At 32.3% G+C, this 19657-nt stretch overlaps 1 protein-coding gene across 7 annotated transcripts in view; it reads left to right on the top strand.

Annotated features, from left to right (window-relative positions):
• Positions 1-19657, top strand: part of ctdspla (CTD (carboxy-terminal domain, RNA polymerase II, polypeptide A) small phosphatase-like a) — a 610361-nt gene that overhangs the window by 53332 nt on the left and 537372 nt on the right. The gene's annotated exons all lie outside the window — the stretch shown is intronic.

Genomic DNA, 19657 nt, shown 5'->3' with positions numbered 1-19657 from the left:
AATTCTGGTGTTTATTTCCCTCTGTCTGTATTTACAACTTCCTATCTTCATTAAAGTAAAAAATTCTGGGGTTTATTTCCCACCCTCAGTATTTATAACTTTCTATCTTCAACTAAGTAGAAATTCTGTGCTTTATTTCCCTCCCTCTCTGTTTATTACTTTCTATCTTCATCAAAGTGCAAATTCTGGCCTTTATTTCCCTCCCTCTGTATTTATAACTTTCTATTTTCATTAAAGTAGAAATTCTCGGGTTTATTTCTTTCCCATTGTATTTATAACTTTCTATCTTAAGAAAAGTAGAAATTCTGGGGTTTATTTCCCTCACTCTGTGTTTATAACTTTATATCTTCATCAAAGTGCAAATTCTGGGGTTTATTTCCCTCCATCTGTGTTTATAAGTTTATAACTTCATGGAAGTGCAAATTCTGGGGTTTATTTCCCACCCTCTGTATTTATAACTTTCTATCTTCATTAAAGTAGAAATTCTGGGGTTTATTTCCCTCCCTCTGTGTTTATAACTTTGTTTCTTCATTAAAGTGGAAATTCTGGGGTTTATTTCCCTCCCTATGTATTTATAATTTCCTATCTTCATTGAAGGAGAAATTCTGGTGTTTATTTCCCTCCGTCTGTATTTACAATTTTATATCTTCATTAAAGTTGAAATTCTGGGGTTTATTTCCCACCCTCAGTATTTATAACTTTCTATCTTCAACTATTTAGAAATTCTGCGGTTTATTTCCCTCCCTCTGTGTTTATAACTTTGTTTCTTCATTAAAGTGGAAATTCTGTGGTTTATTTCCCTCCCTATGTATTTATAATTTCCTATCTTTTTTGAAGGAGAAATTCTGGTGTTTATTTCCCTCTGTCTGTATTTACAACTTCCTATCTTCATTAAAGTAAAAAATTCTGGGGTTTATTTCCCACCCTCAGTATTTATAACTTTCTATCTTCAACTAAGTAGAAATTCTGTGCTTTATTTCCCTCCCTCTCTGTTTATTACTTTCTATCTTCATCAAAGTGCAAATTCTGGCCTTTATTTCCCTCCCTCTGTATTTATAACTTTCTATTTTCATTAAAGTAGAAATTCTCGGGTTTATTTCTTTCCCATTGTATTTATAACTTTCTATCTTAAGAAAAGTAGAAATTCTGGGGTTTATTTCCCTCACTCTGTGTTTATAACTTTATATCTTCATCAAAGTGCAAATTCTGGGGTTTATTTCCCTCCATCTGTATTTATAACTTTCTATCTTCATTAAAGTAGAAATTCTGGGGTTTATTTCCCTCCCTCTGTGTTTATAACTTTGTTTCTTCATTAAAGTGGAAATTCTGGGGTTTATTTCCCTCCCTATGTATTTATAATTTCCTATCTTCATTGAAGGAGAAATTCTGGTGTTTATTTCCCTCCGTCTGTATTTACAATTTTATATCTTCATTAAAGTTGAAATTCTGGGGTTTATTTCCCACCCTCAGTATTTATAACTTTCTATCTTCAACTATTTAGAAATTCTGCGGTTTATTTCCCTCCCTCTGTGTTTATTACTTTCTATCTTCATTAATGGAGAAATTCTGGTATTTATTTCTCTCCCTCTGTATTTATAACTTTCTATCTTCATTAAAGTAGAAATTATGGGCTTTATTTCCCTTCCTCAGTATTTATAACTTCCTATCTTCATCAAAGTTCAAAGTCTTGTGTTTATTTCCCTAGCTCTGTATTTTTCACTTTATATCTTCATTAAAGTAGAAATTCTGTGGTTTATTTCCCTACCTCTGTGTTTATAACTTCCTATCTTCATTAACGTGGAAATTCTGGGGTGTATTTCCCTCCCACTGTGTTTTTAACTTTATATCTTCATCAAAGTGCAAATTCTGGCGTTTATTACATTCCCTCTGTGTTTATAACTTCCTATTTTCATTAAAGTAGAAATTCTGGGGCTTAATTCCCTCCATCTGTATTTATAACTTCTTATCTTCATTAAAGTAGAAATTCTGGCGTTTTTTCCCTCCCTCTGTGTTTATAACTTTATATCTTCATCAAAGTGCAAATTCTGGGGTTTATTTCCCTCCGTCTGTATTTATAGCTTCATATCTTCATCAAAGCGGAAATTCTGTTGTTTATTTCCCTACCTCTGTATTTTTCACTTTATATCTTCATTAAAGTAGAAATTCTGTGGTTTATTTCCCTCCCTCTGTATTTATAACTTTCTCTCTTCATTAAAGTAGAAATTATTGGGTTTATTTCCCTACCTCTGTTTATAACTTCCTATCTTCATTAACGTGGAAATTCTGGGATGTATTTCCCTCCCTCTGTATTTATAATTTTATATCTTCATCAAAGTGCAAATTCTGGGGTTTATTTCCCTCCCTCTGTATTTATAACCTTTCATCTTCATCAAAGTAGAAATTCTGGGGTTTATTTCCCTCCCTCTGTCTTTATAACTTTACATCTTCATTAAAGTCGAAATTCATGCATTTAATTCCCTTCCTCTATATTTATAACTTTTTATCTTCGTAGAAGTAGAAATTCTGGGTTTTATTTCCCTCCCTCTGTGTTTATAATTTTATATTTTTATCAAAGTGTAAATTCTGGGGTTTATTTCCCTCCCTCTGTATTTATAACGTTCTATCTTCATCTAAGTAGAAATTCTGGGGTTTATTTCCCTTACTCTGTGTTTATAACTTTCTATCTTCATTAAAGTAGAAAGTCTGGGGTTTATTTCCCTCCCTCAGTATTTATAAATTTATATCTTCATCGAAGTAGAAATTATGGGGTTTATTTCCCTCCCTCTGTGTTTATAACTTCCTGTCTTCATTAAAGTAGAATTTCTGGAGTTTATTTCCCTCCGTCTGTATTTATAACTTTCTCTCTTCATTAAAGTAGAAATTCTGGGGTTTACTTACCTCTCTCTGTATTTATAAAGTTATATCTTCATCAAAGTGCAAATGCTGGGGTTTATTTCCCTCCCTCTGTATTTATAACTTTCTATCTTCATTAATGTAGAAATTATGGGGTTTATTTCCCTCCCTCTGTGTTTATAACTTCCTATCTTAATTAAAGCATAAATTCTGTGGTTTATTTCCCTCCCACTGTATTTATAACTTTCTCTCTTCATTAAATGATAAATTCTTGTGTTTATTTCCCTCCCTCTGTGTTTATAATTTTATATCTTCATTAAAGTCAAAATTGTGGCATTTATTTCCCTCCCTCTGTATTGATAACTTTATATCTTCATTAAAGTAGAAATTCTGGAGTGTATTTCCCTACCTCTGCATTTGTAACTTTCTATCTTCATCAAAGTGGAAATTCTGGGGTTTATTTCCCTCCCTCTGTATCTAAAACTTGCTATCTTCATCAAAGTGGAAATTCTGGGGTTTATTTCCCTCCCTCTGTATTTATAACTTTATATCTCCATTAAAGTAGGAATTCTGGGGTTTATTTCCCTCCATCTGTATTTATCACTTTCTATCTTCATTAAAGTAGAAATTCTGAGATTTATTTCCCACCCTCTATATTTATAACTTTCTATCTTCATTAAAGTAGAAATTCTGGGGTTTATTTCCCTCCCTCTGTGTTTATAACTTTGTTTATTCATTAAAGTGGAAATACTGAGGTTTATTTCCCTCCCTATGTATTTATAATTTCCTATCTTCATCTAAGTAGAAATTCATGGGTTTATTTGCCCCCCTCTTTGTTTATAACTCCCTATCTTCATTAAAGTGGAAATTCTGGGGTTTATTTCCATCCTTCTGTATTTATAACTTTCTATCTTCATGAAAGTAGAAATTCTGGAGTTTATTTCCCTCCCTCTGTATTTATAACTTTGTTTCTTCATTAAAGTGGAAATTCTGGTGTTTATTTCCCTCCCTATGTATTTATAATTTCCTATCTTCATTGAAGGAGAAATTCTGGTGTTTATTTCCCTCTGTCTGTATTTACAATTTTATATCTTCTTTAAAGTAAAAATTCTGGGGTTTATTCCCCTCAGTATTTATAACTTCCTATCTTCATTATAGTAGAAATTCTGGGGTTTATTTCCCTCCCTCTGTGTTTATTACTTTCTATCTTCATTAAAGTAGAAATTCTGGTATTTATTTCCCTCCCTCTGTGTTTATAACTTTCTATCTTAATAAAAGTAGAAATTCTGGCGTTTATTTCCCTCCCTCTGTATTTATGACTTCCTATCTTCATTAAAGTGGAAATTCTGGGGAGTATTTCCCTCCCTCTGTATTTATAACTTTCTATCTTCATTAAAGTAGAAATTCTGGAGTTTATTTTCCTCCCTCTGTGTTTATTACTTTCTATCTTAATTAAAGTCGAAATTCTGGGGTTTATTTCCCTCCCTATGTATTTATAACTTGCTATCTTCATCAAAGTGGAAATTGTGGGGTTTATTTCCCTCCCTATGTATTAATAACTTGCTATCTTCATCAAAGTGGAAATTGTGGGGTTTATTTCCCTCCATCTGTATTAATAACTTTCCATCTTCATCAAAGTGGAAAGTCTGGGGTTTATTTCCCTCCCTCTGTGTTTGTAACTTCCTCTCTTCATTAAAGTAGAAATTCTGGGGTGTATTTCCCTGCCTCTGTATTTATAACTTTCTTTCTTCATTAAAGTACAAATTCTGGAGTGTGTTTTCCTACCTCAGTATTTATAACTTTATATCTTCATCGACGTGTAAATTCTGGAGTTTATTTCCCTCCCTCTGTGTTTATAACTTTCTATCTTCATTAAAGTAGAAATTCTAGGGTTTATTTCCCTCCCACAGTATTTATAAATTTATATCTTCATCGAAGTAGAAATTCTGGGGTTTATTTCTCTCCCTCTGTGTTTATAACTTCCTATCTTCATTAAAGTGTAAAGTCTGGAGTTTATTTCCCTCCCTCTGTATTTATAACTTTCTATCTTCATCTAAGTAGAAATTCATGGGTTTATTTGCTACCCTCTTTGTTTATAATTCCCTATCTTCATTAAAGTGGAAATTCTGGGGATTATTTCCCTTCCCCCGTATTTATAACTTTATATCTTCATCAAAGTGCAAATTCTGGGGTTTATTTCCCTCCCTCTGTATTTATAACTTTATATCTTCATCAAAATGAAAATTCTGGGGTTTATTTCCCTCCCTCTGTATTAATAACTTTCTATCTTCATTAAAGTGAAATTATGGGGTTTATTTCCCTCCCTCTGTCTTTATAACTTCCTATCTTCATTAAAGTGGAAATTCTGGTGTTTATTTCCCTCCCTCTGTATTTATAACTTTATATCTTCATCAAAGTGCAAATTCTGGTGTTTATTTCCCTACCTCTGTATTTTTCACTTTATATGTTCATTAAAGTAGAAATTCTGGGGTTTATTTCCCTCCCACTGTATTTATAACTTTATATCTTCATCAAAGTGGAAATTCTGGGGTGTATTTCCCACCCTCTGTATTTATAATTTTATATCTTCATCAAAGTGCAAATTCTGGGGTTTATTTCCCTCCCTCTGTATTTATAACCTTTCATCTTCATCAAAGTAGAAATTCTGGGGTTTATTTCCCTCCCTCTGTGTTTATAACTTCCTATCTTCATTAAAGTAGAATTTCTGGAGTTTATTTTCCTCCCTCTGTATTTATAACTTCCTATCTTCATTAAAGTTGAAATTCTGGAGTGTATTTCCCTCCCTCTGTATTTATAACTTTCTATCTTCATTAATGTAGAAATTATGGGGTTTATATCCCTCCATCTGTATTTGTAATTTCCTATATTCATTAAAGTAGAAATTCTGGTATTTCTTTCCCTCCCTCTTTGTTTTTAACTTTATATCTTCATCAAAGTGCAAATTCTGAGGTTTATTTCCCTCCCTCTATATTTATAACTTTCTACCTTCATATAAATAGAATTTCTGGGGTTTATTTCCCTCCCTCTGTATTTATGACTTCCTATTTTCATTAAAGTGGAAATTCTGGGGAGTATTTCCCTCCTTCTGCATTTATAAATTTCTATCTTCATTAAAGTAGAGATTCTGGGGTTTATTTCCCTCCGTCTGTATTTACAACTTTATATCTTCATTAAAGTAGAAATTCTGGGGTTTATTTCCCTCCCTCTGTGCTTATAACTTCATATCTTCATTAAAGTGGATATTCTGGGGTTTATTTTCCTCCCTCTGTATTTATAACTTTCTATCTTCATTAAAGGTGAAATTCTGGGGTTTATTTCCCTCCCTCTGTCTCTATAACTTTACATCTTCATTAAAGTCGAAATTCTGTCATTTATTTCCCTCCCTCTGTATTTATAACTTTATATCTTCATCAATGTGGAAATTCTGGGGTTTATTTCCCTCCCTCTGTATTTATAACTTTATATCTCCATTGAAGTAGAAATTCTGGAGTTTATTTCTCTTCCCCTGTATTTATCACTTTCTATCTTCATTAAAGTAGAAATTCTGAGATTTATTTCCCACCCTCTGTATTTATAACTTTCTATCTTCATTAAAGTTGAAATTCTGGTGTTTATTTCCCTCCCTCTGTGTTTATAACTTTGTTTCTTCATTAAAGTGGAAATTCTGGGGTTTATTTCCCTCCCTATGTATTTATAATTTCCTATCTTCATTGAAGGAGAAATTCTGGTGTTTATTTCCCTCCGTCTGTATTTACAACTTCCTATCTTCATTAAAGTAGAATTTCTGGGGTTTATTTCCCACCCTCAGTATTTATAACTTTCTATCTTCATCAACGTGCAAATTCTGGCCTTTATTTCCCTCCCTCTGTATTTATAACTTTCTATCTTCATCAATGTAGAAATTATGGGGTTTATTTCCCTCCATCTGTATTTGTAATTTCCTATATTCATTAAAGTAGAATTTCTGGGGTTTATTTCCCTCCCTCTGTGTTTATAACTCCCATCTTCATTAAAGTGGAAATTCTGGGGTTTATTTCCCTCCTTCTGTATTTATAACTTTCTATCTTCATTAATGGAGAAATTCAGGGGTTTATTTCCCTCCCTCTGTATTTATAACTTCATATCCTCATTAAAGTAGAAATTCTGGGGTTTATTTCCCTCCCTCTGTATTTATAACTTTCTTTCTTCATTAAAGGAGAAATTCTGGTATTCATTTCCCTCTCTCCGTATTTATAACTTTCTATCTTCATTAAAGTAGAAATTATGAGGATTATTTCCCTACCTCTGTGTTTATAACTTCCTATCTTCATTAACGTGGAAATTCTGGGGTGTATTTCCCTCCCACTGTGTTTTTAACTTTATATCTTCATCAAAGTGCAAATTCTGGCGTTTATTACATTCCCTCTGTGTTTATAACTTCCTATTTTCATTAAAGTAGAAATTCTGGGGCTTATTTCCCTCCATCTGTAGTTATAACTTCTTATCTTCATTAAAGTAGAAATTCTGGCGTTTTTTCCCTCCCTCTGTGTTTATAACTTTATATCTTCATCAAAGTGCAAATTCTGGGGTTCATTTCCCTCCGTCTGTATTTATAGCTTCATATCTTCATCAAAGTGGAAATTCTGGTGTTTATTTTCCTACCTCTGTATTTTTCACTTTATATCTTCATTAAAGTAGAAATTCTGTGGTTTATTTCCCTCCCTCTGTATTTATAACTTTCTCTCTTCATTAAAGTAGAAATTCAGGGGTTTATTTACCTCTCTCTGTATTTATAACTTCATATCTTCATCAAAGTGCAAATTCTGGGGTTTATTTCCCTCCCTCTGTATTTATAACTTTCTATCTTCATTAAAGTAGAAATTATGGGGTTTATTTCCCTACCTCTGTTTATAACTTCCTATCTTCATTAACGTGGAAATTCTGGGATGTATTTCCCTCCCTCTGTATTTATAATTTTATATCTTCATCAAAGTGCAAATTCTGGGGTTTATTTCCCTCCCTCTGTATTTATAACCTTTCATCTTCATCAAAGTAGAAATTCTGGGGTTTATTTCCCTCCCTCTGTCTTTATAACTTTACATCTTCATTAAAGTCGAAATTCATGCATTTAATTCCCTTCCTCTATATTTATAACTTTTTATCTTCGTAGAAGTAGAAATTCTGGGTTTTATTTCCCTCCCTCTGTGTTTATAATTTTATATTTTTATCAAAGTGTAAATTCTGGGGTTTATTTCCCTCCCTCTGTATTTATAACGTTCTATCTTCATCTAAGTAGAAATTCTGGGGTTTATTTCCCTTACTCTGTGTTTATAACTTTCTATCTTCATTAAAGTAGAAAGTCTGGGGTTTATTTCCCTCCCTCAGTATTTATAAATTTATATCTTCATCGAAGTAGAAATTATGGGGTTTATTTCCCTCCCTCTGTGTTTATAACTTCCTGTCTTCATTAAAGTAGAATTTCTGGAGTTTATTTCCCTCCCTCTGTATTTATAACTTTCTCTCTTCATTAAAGTAGAAATTCTGGGGTTTATTTACCTCTCTCTGTATTTATAACGTTATATCTTCATCAAAGTGCAAATGCTGGGGTTTATTTCCCTCCCTCTGTATATATAACTTTCTATCTTCATTAATGTAGAAATTATGGGGTTTGTTTCCCTCCCTCTGTGTTTATAACTTCCTATCTTAATTAAAGCATAAATTCTGTGGTTTATTTCCCTCCCACTGTATTTATAACTTTCTCTCTTCATTAAATGATAAATTCTGGTGTTTATTTCCCTCCCTCTGTGTTTATAATTTTATATCTTCATTAAAGTCAAAATTGTGGCATTTATTTCCCTCCCTCTGTATTGATAACTTTATATCTTCATTAAAGTAGAAATTCTGGAGTGTATTTCCCTACCTCTGTATTTGTAACTTTCTATCTTCATCAAAGTGGAAATTCTGGGGTTTATTTCCCTCCCTCTGTATCTAAAACTTGCTATCTTCATCAAAGTGCAAATTCTGGGGTTTATTTCCCTCCCTCTGTATTTATAACTTTATATCTCCATTAAAGTAGAAATTCTGAGATTTATTTCCCACCCTCTGTGTTTATAACTTTGTTTATTCATTAAAGTGGAAATACTGAGGTTTATTTCCCTCCCTATGTATTTATAATTTCCTATCTTCATCTAAGTAGAAATTCATGCGTTTATTTGCCCACCTCTTTGTTTATAACTCCCTATCTTCATTAAAGTGGAAATTCTGGGGTTTATTTCCATCCTTCTGTATTTATAACTTTGTTTCTTCATTAAAGTGGAAATTCTGGTGTTTATTTCCCTCCCTATGTATTTATAATTTCCTATCTTCATTGAAGGAGAAATTCTGGTGTTTATTTCCCTCTGTCTGTATTTACAATTTTATATCTTCTTTAAAGTAAAAATTCTGGGGTTTATTCCCCTCAGTATTTATAACTTCCTATCTTCATTATAGGAGAAATTCTGGAGTTTATTTCCCTCCCTCTGTATTTATAACTTTCTATCTTCATTAAAGGTGAAATTCTGGGGTTTATTTCCCTCCCTCTGTCTTTATAACTTTACTACTCCATTAAAGTAGAAATTCTGGGGTTTATTTCCTTCCCTCTGTATTTATCACTTTCTATCTTCATTAAAGTAGAAATTATGAGATTTATTTCCCACCCTCTGTATTTATAACTTTCTATCTTCATTAAAGTAGAAATTCTGGGGTTTATTTCCCTCCCTCTGTGTTTATAACTTTGTTTCTTCATTAAAGTGGAAATTCTGTGGTTTATTTCCCTCCCTATGTATTTATAATTTCCTATCTTTTTTGAAGGAGAAATTCTGGTGTTTATTTCCCTCTGTCTGTATTTACAACTTCCTATCTTCATTAAAGTAAAAAATTCTGGGGTTTATTTCCCACCCTCAGTATTTATAACTTTCTATCTTCAACTAAGTAGAAATTCTGTGCTTTATTTCCCTCCCTCTCTGTTTATTACTTTCTATCTTCATCAAAGTGCAAATTCTGGCCTTTATTTCCCTCCCTCTGTATTAATAACTTTCTATTTTCATTAAAGTAGAAATTCTGGGGTTTATTTCTTTCCCATTGTATTTATAACTTTCTATCTTCAGAAAAGTAGAAATTCTGGGGTTTATTTCCCTCCATCTGTGTTTATAAGTTTATAACTTCATGGAAGTGCAAATTCTGGGGTTTATTTCCCACCCTCTGTATTTATAACTTTCTATCTTCATTAAAGTAGAAATTCTGGGGTTTATTTCCCTCCCTCTGTGTTTATAACTTTGTTTCTTCATTAAAGTGGAAATTCTGGGGTTTATTTCCCTCCCTATGTATTTATAATTTCCTATCTTCATTGAAGGAGAAATTCTGGTGTTTATTTCCCTCCGTCTGTATTTACAATTTTATATCTTCATTAAAGTAGAAATTCTGGGGTTTATTTCCCACCCTCAGTATTTATAACTTTCTATCTTCAACTATTTAGAAATTCTGCGGTTTATTTCCCTCCCTCTGTGTTTATTACTTTCTATCTTCATTAATGGAGAAATTCTGGTATTTATTTCTCTCCCTCTGTATTTATAACTTTCTATCTTCATTAAAGTAGAAATTATGGGGTTTATTTCCCTTCCTCAGTATTTATAACTTCCTATCTTCATCAAAGTGCAAAGTCTTGTGTTTATTTCCCTAGCTCTGTATTTTTCACTTTATATCTTCATTAAAGTAGAAATTCTGTGGTTTATTTCCCTACCTCTGTGTTTATAACTTCCTATCTTCATTAACGTGGAAATTCTGGGGTGTATTTCCCTCCCACTGTGTTTTTAACTTTATATCTTCATCAAAGTGCAAATTCTGGCGTTTATTACATTCCCTCTGTGTTTATAACTTCCTACTTTCATTAAAGTAGAAATTCTGGGGCTTATTTCCCTCCATCTGTATTTATAACTTCTTATCTTCATTAAAGTAGAAATTCTGGCGTTTTTTCCCTCCCTCTGTGTTTATAACTTTATATCTTCATCAAAGTGCAAATTCTGGGGTTTATTTCCCTCCGTCTGTATTTATAGCTTCATATCTTCATCAAAGTGGAAATTCTGGTGTTTATTTCCCTACCTCTGTATTTTTCACTTTATATCTTCATTAAAGTAGAAATTCTGTGGTTTATTTCCCTCCCTCTGTATTTATAACTTTCTCTCTTCATTAAAGTAGAAATTCTGGGGTTTATTTACCTCTCTCTGTATTTATAACTTTATATCTTCATCAAAGTGCAAATTCTGGGGTTTATTTCCCTCCCTCTGTATTTATAACTTTCTATCTTCATTAATGTAGAAATTATGGTGTTTATTTCCCTCCCTATGTGTTTATAACTTCCTATCTTAATTAAAGCAGAAATTCTGTGGTTTATTTCCCTCCCTCTGTATTTATAACTTTCTCTCTTCATTAAATGATAAATTCTGGGGTTTATTTCCCTCCCTCTGTGTTTATAACTTCCTCTCTTCATTAAAGTAGAAATTCTGGGGTTTATTTCCCACCCTCAGTATTTACAACTTTATATCTTCATTAAAGTAGAAATTCTGGGGTTTATTTCCCTCCTTCTGTATTTATAACTTTCTATCTTCGTTAAAGGAGAAATTCAGGGGTTTATTTCCCTCCCTCTGTATTTATAACTTCATATCCTCATTGAAGGAGAAATTCTGGGTTTTATTTCCCTCCCTCTGTATTTATAACTTTCTATCTTCATTAAAGTAGAAATTATGGGGTTTATTTCCCTACCTCTGTGTTTATAACTTCCTATCTTCATTAAAGTGCAAATTCTGGGGTTTATTTCCCTCCCTCTGTATTTATAACTTTCTATCTTCATTAATGTAGAAATTATGGTGTTTATTTCCCTCTCTCTGTGTTTATAACTTCCTATCTTAATTAAAGCAAAAATTCTGTGGTTTATTTCCCTCCCACTGTATTTAAAACTTTCTCTCTTCATTAAATGATAAATTCTGGTGTTTATTTCCCTCCCTCTGTGTTTATAATTTTATATCTTCATTAAAGTCGAAATTGTGGCATTTATTTACCTCCCTCTGTATTTATAACTTTATATCTCCATTAAAGTAGGAATTCTGGGGTTTATTTCCCTCCCTCTGTATTTATCACTTTCTATCTTCATTAAAGTAGAAATTCTGAGATTTATTTCCCACCCTCTGTATTTATAACTTTCTATCTTCATTAAAGTAAAAATTCTGGGGTTTATTCCCCTCAGTATTTATAACTTCCTATCTTCATTATAGTAGAAATTCTGGGTTTTATTTCTCACCCTCAGTATTTATAATGTTCTATCTTCAACTAATTAGAAATTCTGGGGTTTATTTCCCTCCCTCTGTGTTTATTACTTTCTATCTTCATTAAATTAGAAATTCTTGTATTTATTTCCCTCCCTCTGTGTTTATAACTTCCTATCTTAATAAAAGTAGAAATTCTGGCATTTATTTCCCTCCCTCTGTATTTATGACTTCCTATCTTCATTAAAGTGGAAATTCTGGTGAGTATTTCCCTCCCTCTGTATTTATAACTTTCTATCTTCATTAAAGTAGACATTCTGTGGTTTATTTCCCTCCGTCTGTATTTACAACTTTATATCTTCATTATAGTAGAAATTCTGGGGTTTATTTTCCTCCCTCTGTGTTTATAACTTCCTATCTTCATTAAAGTGGATATTCTGGGGTTTATTTCCCTCCCTCTGTATTTATAACTTTCTATCTTCATTAAAGGTGAAATTCTGGGGTTTATTTCCCTCCCACTGTATTTATAACTTTCTCTCTTCATTAAATGATAAATTCTGGTGTTTATTTCCCTCCCTCTGTGTTTATAATTTTATATCTTCATTAAAGTCAAAATTGTGGCATTTATTTCCCTCCCTCTGTATTGATAACTTTATATCTTCATTAAAGTAGAAATTCTGGGGTTTATTTCCCTCCCTCTGTGTTTATAACTTTGTTTCTTCATTAAAGTGGAAATTCTGGGGTTTATTTCCCTCCCTATGTATTTATAATTTCCTATCTTTTTTGAAGGAGAAATTCTGGTGTTTATTTCCCTCCGTCTGTATTTACAACTTCCTATCTTCATTAAAGTAAAAAATTCTGGGGTTTATTTCCCACCCTCAGTATTTATAACTTTCTATCTTCAACTAAGTAGAAATTCTGTGGTTTATTTCCCTCCCAATGTGTTTATTACTTTCTATCTTCATCAAAGTGCAAATTCTGGCCTTTATTTCCCTCCCTCTGTATTTATAACTTTCTATTTTCATTAAAGTAGAAATTCTGTGGTTTATTTCTTTCCCATTGTATTTATAACTTTCTATCTTCAGAAAAGTAGAAATTCTGGGGTTTATTTCCCTCACTCTGTGTTTATAACTTTATATCTTCATCAAAGTGCAAATTCTGGGGTTTATTTCCCTCCCTCTATGTTTATAAGTTTATAACTTCATGGAAGTGCAAATTCTGGGGTTTATTTCCCACCCTCTGTATTTATAACTTTCTATCTTCATTAAAGTAGAAATTCTGGGGTTTATTTCCCTCCCTCTGTGTTTATAACTTTGTTTCTTCATTAAAGTGGAAATTCTGGGGTTTATTTCCCTCCCTATGTATTTATAATTTCCTATCTTCATTGAAGGAGAAATTCTGGTGTTTATTTCCCTCTGTTTGTATTTACAATTTTATATCTTCATTAAAGTAGAAATTCTGGGGTTTATTTCCCACCCTCAGTATTTATAACTTTCTATCTTCAACTATTTAGAAATTCTGCGGTTTATTTCCCTCCCTCTGTTTTTATTACTTTCTATCTTCATTAATGGAGAAATTCTGGTATTTATTTCCCTCCCTCTGTATTTATAACTTTCTATCTTCATTAAAGTAGAAATTATGGGGTTTATTTCCCTTCCTCAGTATATATAACTTCCTATCTTCATCAAAGTGCAAAGTCTTGTGTTTATTTCCCTAGCTCTGTATTTTTCACTTTATATCTTCATTAAAGTAGAAATTCTGTGGTTTATTTCCCTCCCTCTGTATTTATAACTTTCTCTTCATTAAAGTAGAAATTCTGGGGTTTATTTACCTCCCTCTGTATTTATAACTTTATATCTTCATCAAAGTGGAAATTCTGGGGTTTATTTCCCTCCCTCTGTCTTTATAACTTTCTATCTTCATTAATGTAGAAATTCTTGGGTTTATTTCCCTCCCTCTGTGTTTATTACTTTCTATCTTAATTAAAGCAGAAATTCTGTGGTTTATTTCCCTCCCTCTGTATTTATAACTTTCTCTCTTCATTAAATGATAAATTCTGGGGTTTATTTCCCTCCCTCTATGTTTATAATTTTATATCTTCATTAAAGTCGAAATTCTGGCATTTATTTCCCTTCCTCTGTATTGATAACTTTATATCTTCATTAAAGTAGAAATTCTGGAGTGTATTTCCCGACCTCTGTATTTATAACTTTCTATCTTCATCAAAGTGGAAATTCTGGAGGTTATTTCCCTCCCTCTGTATTTATAACTTGCTATCTTCATAAAAGTGGAAATTCTGGGGTTTATTTCCCTCCCTCTGTGTTTATAACTTTATCTTCATCAAAGTGGAAATTCTGGGGTTTATTTCCCTCCCTCTGTATTTATAACTTGCTATCTTCATCAAAGTGGAAATTCTGGGGTAAGTTTCCCTCCTTCTGTGTTTATAACTTTATCTTCATCAAAGTGGAAATTCTGGGGTTTATTTCCCTCCCTCTGTATTTATAACTTGCTATCTTCATCAAAGTAGAAATTCTGGGGTTTATTTCCTTCCCTTTGTATTTATAACTTCCTCTCTTCATTAAAGTAGAAATTCTGGTGTTTATTTCCCACCCTCAGTATTTATAATTTTATATCTTCATCAACGTGCAAATTCTGGAGTTTATTTCCCTCCCTCTGTGTTTATAATTTCCCATCTTAATCAAAATGCAAATTCTGGGGTTTATTTCTTTCCCATTGTATTTATAACTTTCTATCTTCGGAAAAGTAGAAATTCTGTGGTTTATTTCCCTCACTCTGTGTTTATAACTTTATATCTTCATCAAAGTGCAAATTCTGGGGTTTATTTCCCTCCCTCTGTGTTTATAACTTCCTATCTTCATTAAAGTAGAAATTCTGGGGTGTATTTCCCTCCCTCTGTATTAATAGTTCTTATCTTCATTGAAGGAGAATTTCTGGAGTTTATTTCCCTCCCTCAGTATTTATAACTTTATATCTTCATCAAAGTGCAAATTCTGTGGTTTATTTCCCTCCCTCTGTATTTATAACTTTCTATCTTCATCTAAGTAGAAATTCTGGGGTTTATTTCCCTCCCCCTGTATTATAACTTTATATCTTCATCAAAGTGCAAATTCTGGTGTTTATTTCCCTCCCTCTGTATTTATAACTTTATATCTTCATCAAAGTGCACATTCTGGGGTTTATTTCCCTCCCTCTGTATCTATAACTTTCTAACTTCATTAAAGGTGAAATTCATGGGTTTATTTCCCTCCTTCTGTATTAATAACTTTCTACCTTCATTAAAGTAGAAATTCTGGGGTTTATTTCCCACCCTCTGTGTTTATAACTTTCTATCTTCATTAAAGTAGAAATTCTGGGGTTTATTTCCCTCCCTCTGTGTTTATAAGTTTATATCTTCATCAAAGTGCAAATTCTGGGGTTTATTTCCCTCCCTCTGTATTTATAAATTTATATCTTCATCAAAGTGCAAACTCTGGTGTTTATTTCCCTACATCCGTATTTTTCACTTTATATCTTCATTAAAGTAGAAATTCTGGGGTTTATTTCCCACCCTCAGTATTTACAACTTTATATCTTCATTAAAGTAGAAATTCTGGGGTTTATTTCCCTCCTTCTGTATTTATAACTTTCTATCTTCGTTAAAGGAGAAATTCAGGGGTTTATTTCCCTCCCTCTGTATTTATAACTTCATATCCTCATTGAAGGAGAAATTCTGGGTTTTATTTCCCTCCCTCTGTATTTATAACTTTCTATCTTCATTAAAGTAGAAATTATGGGGTTTATTTCCCTACCTCTGTGTTTATAACTTCCTATCTTCATTAACGTGGAAATTCTGGGGTGTATTTCCCTCCCTCTGTGTTTTTTAACTTTATATCTTCATCAACGTGCAAATTCTGGCGTTTATTTCCCTCCCTCTTTGTTTATAACTTCCTATCTTCATTAAAGTAGAAATTCTGGAGCTTATTTCCCTCCATCTGTATTTATAACTTCCTATCTTCATTAAAGTAGAAATTCTGGGGTTTCTTTCCCTCCCTCTGGGTTTTTAACTTTATATCTTCATCAAATTGCAAATTCTGGCGTTTATTTCCCTCCCTCTGTATTTATAAATTTATATCTTCATCAAAGTGCAAACTCTGGTGTTTATTTCCCTACATCCGTATTTTTCACTTTATATCTTCATTAAAGTACAAATTCTGTGGTTTATTTCCCTCCCACTGTATTTATAATTTTATATCTTCATAAAAGTGGAAATTCTGGGGTTTATTTACCTCCCTCAGTATTTATAACTTTATATCTTCATCAAAGTGCAAATTCTGGGGTTTATTTCCCTCCCTCTGTATTTATAATTTTATATCTTCATCAAAGTGCAAATTCTGGTGTTTATTTCCCTCCCACTGTATTTATAAACCTTTCATCTTCATCAAAGTAGAAATTCTGGGGTTTATTTCCCTCACTCTGTGTTTATAACTTTCTATCTTCATTAAAGTAGAAATTCTGGAGTTTATTTTCCTCCCTCAGTATTTATAAATTTATATCTTCATCGAAGTAGAAATTCTGGGGTTTATTTCCCTCCCTCTGTGTTTATAACTTCCTATCTTCATTAAAGTGGAAATTCTGGAGTTTATTTCCCTCCCTCTGTATTTATAACTTCCTATCTTCATTAAAGTTGAAATTCTGGAGTGTATTTCCCTCCCTCTGTATTTATAACTTCCTATCTTCATTGAAGTAGAAATTCTGGAGTGTATTTCCCTCCCTCTGTATTTATAACTTTTTATCTTCATCAAAGTGGAAATTCTGGGGTTTATTTCCCTCCCTATGTATTTATAACTTGCTATCTTCATCAAAGTGGAAATTGTGGGGTTTATTTCCCTCCATCTGTATTAATAACTTTCCATCTTCATCAAAGTGGAAAGTGTGGGGTTTATTTCCCTCCCTCTGTGTTTGTAACTTCCTCTCTTCATCAAAGTGCATATTCTGGGGTTTATTTCCCTCCCTCTGTATTTATAATTTTATATCTTCATCAAAGTGCAAATTCTGGTGTTTATTTCCCTCCCACTGTATTTATAACCTTTCATCTTCATCAAAGTTGAAATTCTGGGGTTTATTTCCCTCACTCTGTGTTTATAACTTTCTATCTTCATTAAAGTAGAAATTCTGGAGTTTATTTTCCTCCCTCAGTATTTATAAATTTATATCTTCATCGAAGTCGAAATTCTGGGGTTTATTTCCCTCCCTCTGTGTTTATAACTTCCTATCTTCATTGAAGTAGAAATTCTGGAGTGTATTTCCCTCCCTCTGTATTTATAACTTTCCATCTTCATCAAAGTGGAAATTCTGGGGTTTATTTCCCTCCCTATGTATTTATAACTTGCTATCTTCATCAAAGTGGAAATTGTGGGGTTTATTTCCCTCCATCTGTATTAATAACTTTCCATGTTCATCAAATTGGAAAGTCTGGGGTTTATTTGCCTCCCTCTGTGTTTGTAACTTCCTCTCTTCATTAAAGTAGAAATTCTGGGGTGTATTTCCCTGCCTCTGTATTTATAACTTTCTTTCTTCATTAAAGTACAAATTCTGGAGTGTATTTACCTCCCTCAGTATTTATAACTTTATATCTTCATGAACGTGTAAATTCTGGAGTTTATTTCCCTCCCTCTGTGTTTATAACTTTCTATCTTCATTAAAGTAGAAATTCTAGGGTTTATTTCCCTCCCACAGTATTTATAAATTTATATCTTCATCGAAGTAGAAATTCTGGGGTTTATTTCCCTCCCTCTGTGTTTATAACTTCCTATCTTCATTAAAGTGGAAAGTCTGGAGTTTATTTCCCTCCCTCTGTATTTATAACTTTCTATCTTCATCTAAGTAGAAATTCATGGGTTTATTTGCTACCCTCTTTGTTTATAATTCCCTATCTTCATTAAAGTGGAAATTCTGGGGTTTATTTCCCTCCCCCTGTATTTATAACTTTCTCTCTTCATTAAAGTAGAAATTCTGGGGTTTATTTACCTCTCTCTGTATTTATAACGTTATATCTTCATCAAAGTGCAAATGCTGGGGTTTATTTCCCTCCCTCTGTATATATAACTTTCTATCTTCATTAATGTAGAAATTATGGGGTTTGTTTCCCTCCCTCTGTGTTTATAACTTCCTATCTTAATTAAAGCATAAATTCTGTGGTTTATTTCCCTCCCACTGTATTTATAACTTTCTCTCTTCATTAAATGATAAATTCTGGTGTTTATTTCCCTCCCTCTGTGTTTATAATTTTATATCTTCATTAAAGTCAAAATTGTGGCATTTATTTCCCTCCCTCTGTATTGATAACTTTATATCTTCATTAAAGTAGAAATTCTGGAGTGTATTTCCCTACCTCTGTATTTGTAACTTTCTATCTTCATCAAAGTGGAAATTCTGGGGTTTATTTCCCTCCCTCTGTATCTAAAACTTGCTATCTTCATCAAAGTGCAAATTCTGGGGTTTATTTCCCTCCCTCTGTATTTATAACTTTATATCTCCATTAAAGTAGAAATTCTGAGATTTATTTCCCACCCTCTGTGTTTATAACTTTGTTTATTCATTAAAGTGGAAATACTGAGGTTTATTTCCCTCCCTATGTATTTATAATTTCCTATCTTCATCTAAGTAGAAATTCATGCGTTTATTTGCCCACCTCTTTGTTTATAACTCCCTATCTTCATTAAAGTGGAAATTCTGGGGTTTATTTCCATCCTTCTGTATTTATAACTTTGTTTCTTCATTAAAGTGGAAATTCTGGTGTTTATTTCCCTCCCTATGTATTTATAATTTCCTATCTTCATTGAAGGAGAAATTCTGGTGTTTATTTCCCTCTGTCTGTATTTACAATTTTATATCTTCTTTAAAGTAAAAATTCTGGGGTTTATTCCCCTCAGTATTTATAACTTCCTATCTTCATTATAGGAGAAATTCTGGAGTTTATTTCCCTCCCTCTGTATTTATAACTTTCTATCTTCATTAAAGGTGAAATTCTGGGGTTTATTTCCCTCCCTCTGTCTTTATAACTTTACTACTCCATTAAAGTAGAAATTCTGGGGTTTATTTCCTTCCCTCTGTATTTATCACTTTCTATCTTCATTAAAGTAGAAATTATGAGATTTATTTCCCACCCTCTGTATTTATAACTTTCTATCTTCATTAAAGTAGAAATTCTGGGGTTTATTTCCCTCCCTCTGTGTTTATAACTTTGTTTCTTCATTAAAGTGGAAATTCTGTGGTTTATTTCCCTCCCTATGTATTTATAATTTCCTATCTTTTTTGAAGGAGAAATTCTGGTGTTTATTTCCCTCTGTCTGTATTTACAACTTCCTATCTTCATTAAAGTAAAAAATTCTGGGGTTTATTTCCCACCCTCAGTATTTATAACTTTCTATCTTCAACTAAGTAGAAATTCTGTGCTTTATTTCCCTCCCTCTCTGTTTATTACTTTCTATCTTCATCAAAGTGCAAAT

Source organism: Narcine bancroftii, chromosome 1, assembly GCF_036971445.1.
Source record: "Narcine bancroftii isolate sNarBan1 chromosome 1, sNarBan1.hap1, whole genome shotgun sequence".
NCBI lineage: Eukaryota > Metazoa > Chordata > Chondrichthyes > Torpediniformes > Narcinidae > Narcine > Narcine bancroftii.
The sequence above is the reverse complement of the archived record's forward strand: the minus strand, read 5'-3'. Positions and strand labels throughout refer to the sequence as shown.